The 3543-nt window shown below is 39.2% G+C and overlaps 1 protein-coding gene across 1 annotated transcript in view; it reads right to left on the minus strand.

Moving 5' to 3' along the window:
• Positions 1-2683, minus strand: part of LOC135217700 (nucleolin-like) — a gene marked incomplete in the record, with an annotated part of 33580 nt that extends 30897 nt beyond the window's left edge. Inside the window, 1 exon segment of the mRNA XM_064253681.1 lies at positions 2637-2683.
• Positions 2684-3543: the final 860 nt, after the last annotated feature.

Consider the following 3543-nt stretch of genomic DNA (forward strand, 5'->3'; position numbering starts at 1 on the left):
AGCGATGACGAACACGTCCTTCACAACCCGCGGCCACGAAAGCAAAAGTGATTTGTTTTACCTCCCAGTCGCGCGGCGCGCGACTGTCGGACAAGCAGTTAACTACCGTTCTCCCCTTGTTCGAAGCTTACGACCGTTCCAGCTGCCGCTAGCTACTTCCTATTGTTAAAGGACCGATGGTTTGTATTACGTATCGGAACAAAAGTGGATTATATACATTTTTTTTTTTGCTTTTTTGTTTTTGCTAGCACTTTTCATTGATTTCAGTCTATATTAGTATTTTGAATTTCTTTAATAACCGTATGCCAGAAATAAATGTAACCTTTAATGTTTGCATGCTAAGAATGGCAAAATCATCGTTGCCACATTAGTGAAGGCTTCACACATACGCCGATTCATTATTATAAACTGTTTCCATGAATTCTAGTTGTCATAGTAATGCAATAATAATAAAATTGTTTTAATATTTATGTATATATATTTCCAATACAAAGCCTAATTTCACCAATTTCAACGTTTTGTGTGTAGTCTTATACCCAGTTTGGAGGGTCAACACATACCGATTGGCAACAGAGAGAGAGAGAGAGAGAGAGAGAGAGAGAGAGAAAGGAAGGCAAAGGAACGAAGAAGGAAAGGGGTGGCGGTGGAGGGGGGGGAGAGGGTAGGTGGAGCATTTTACGCTTGTTCGTATCCATTTCTGGATAATGGAGTTTTTGTCTCTTGGTACAAGGTCAAGTGTCATTATTCTTTACGATTAGTGATTCACGATACCCTTATAAATTACGGCACTGGGTGTAATGCACTATAGTAAAATCTCGTTCTGATACGAGTGTTCATTACAGAAATAAGTATTGCCCAAAAACGTGCTTGTACTGTCTCTGAAACCCATAGTAGGTACGCTGCTTAGTTGTCAATCAAGTTTTTTGTAATCAAGTATTTTTTACAAGCTAGCTATTATTGAATAAATTTGTATTTTTCTCAATCAAAACATATGCCCCTCAATGCTAACTTTCCTCTTTTAACGACTTTCTGGTCATTGTAAATTCGGCCCCATAATTTCTTATGGTGCGAAAACAGAGGCCCAGGGACCGAAAACGGTTGCGTCACACTACGGCGATAATCCGCCAGTAAAACATCTTCATATCTCCAAAAAGTAAATAATAAAGATATACTATATGCGCATTACGATTATACCACTTACATGAAGAGCTGATAATCTGCATGAATAACTGGTAAACTGTTCTGCAAGAAAGTTGAGTAAAGCAATTATTTACAATAGGTACGAAAGTCAAGATGTAGTGACATCATAATACAGGACTTAAAAGAACGTTCTAATTCCAAAAAATAGTTACTTAAATTTGAGTCAGAATCGAGTTACTTTTTCAATAACGAATATTTTCAAATTAATCATCATAAATATGTAAAATATTGATGTTTTACTATTTATTTAAAAAATTACCGAAGAGCACTCTTCGTCGTCGTCTTCTACAAAACAGTTGTTTACTCGGTGAGGGAAAGTTTTCCGATTGTTGTGATGAAAGTGCCCCAGCGTCTGTGGGTACAAGTGGTGTGCGGATTTATCACAGGAAATGGTTAGTTTATTGACACAAGCAACTCCGTAAACATCGAGATGGCGTCAATCTTCTAAATATTTCGAGTTGTAAATAAAAATGTTGAACGCGTTTTGGTGAGATTTGCACAACATTTGACACCGTTTTCACTACCCTCTGTTTAAATCTTAAAATCTGGCCTTAATTTCTAACTTTGGAGAAAATACTTACTTCGAAAGGAGAGTCAAGGTCTTTAGCTCCGTTTCTCACCAACAACAAGTCGCGACTGATGCCCATCTCCGATGTCAGGACGCGTTATAATGTACTTTTTTTGGGATTGTCCACACTGATCGTACATGGTCCACTCTGTACCCTACGGTTTTTTACCCTACTTCGAAAGGAGAGTAGCAGTCTTGAGCTCCTGCTATCACCACCACGGAGCACTTACAGATTGGCGGGCCCACTCAACCGCCGACCAAAATCGGCGGAAGAACACCAAAACCAATATGGCGGCGATACCAAAACAACAACAAACAAAGTAGGGAGCTATACTACATATCCGCGACGATCGATTTATGTGTGCTGTCAGTAAGGCCGTGGCGGAACAGCGCTTCGCGCCTTATCCGCATATTTAAAGATTCTTGGCAGGCACGGCATGTTCTGGCATGAGGTAATGTTGCGCTGCGCGCACTAACCACAGGGGTTACAGTAAGGCTACTTACCGTGGCGCATGGATTTGGGTGTCGCGATACCAAAACAACAACAACAAAAAGTAGGGAGCAACTGGCCCGGTAAAGTGTAAACAACCCACCACCACCAACAACTCATGACTGATGACCATCTCCGGTGTCAGGGCGTGTTAACATACTTTTTCGGAGGGTGGCCAAAAAACGCGGTAGTCGGTATGTTGGCCAGTCCAGTCGGTTGTTTACCCTACAGGCTACCGTCCAAAACAGGGTACCTACGTAGTAGGCTATATTAGCTAGTCTCTACACTAAAACTACAGAATTAGGAGGTAGTATAGTCTACTATACCTTAGAAATAGATTAACCCAATGGTTATTTATAAGATCGACAGAAAATCTAATAGTTCGAAACTTCGATGGGGACTTCGTCTGGGTCTTCAGCGTGGAGTTACACTTAGTAGTAGTAGTAGTAGTAATTGTAAGAATTTTCTCTTGAACAGCTACCTCGAGCACTATTTTGCCTTTGGTTATGTTTATTTAAATATTTTTTCTTAGTGGTACCCCTGTTTTTTATTTATTTCCTATTTTCATTTTTCCTGTAGAGAGATATGATTAGTAAGGTTCTGGTTATTAGTTTTTCTCTATATGTTAAGTCTGATATGGCTGCTGCACGCTTCAGTATCTATTCCGAATATTTTAATGGGAAAGGCTCTGCGTTTTCAATTATATACTTCACAACATCGATATCTATCATCTTACACTTTAGTCCTTTTTTTTCCACGAATTTCTATAATTACCTGCAATGTTGCTTTTTCATATATTTCTCTTTTCCATAATTTTTTTGCCCCAGCATTTCATTATCCTTTTCATTGTTATCATTTAATCGATTCAGTTTTGGTTAAAATTAAGTCAATCTCCTTCGTATGTTTTTTTTTTTTATTTAATTTGCAAGATCCAGTGTTTTCTTATTTTCATACTAGCTGGCCAGCCGGCGCTTCCCAGGAAAACTCTAAATGACAACTGACAAACTCTCTCTCCTTTCAAACCCCCTCTACTCTCTCTCTCTCTCTCTCTCTCTCTCTCTCTCTCTCTCTCTCTCTCTCTCTCTCTCTCTCTCTCTTTCCTGTTAAGATAGTTGCTTCAGTTACATTACCCAGCATTTTTTACATTTTGTATTTCACCACTTGTCAACCCCATTCCTATTGTGACTGAACGTGGAACTGAATGATATTGGGAGTGTCTCTGTTCACCCAAGTGACCTAAAGAAAACTAATGGATTAGGCACAATATATCCATCAACCTTTACAT

This window comes from Macrobrachium nipponense, chromosome 7 (assembly GCF_015104395.2).
Source record: "Macrobrachium nipponense isolate FS-2020 chromosome 7, ASM1510439v2, whole genome shotgun sequence".
NCBI classification, from domain to species: domain Eukaryota; kingdom Metazoa; phylum Arthropoda; class Malacostraca; order Decapoda; family Palaemonidae; genus Macrobrachium; species Macrobrachium nipponense.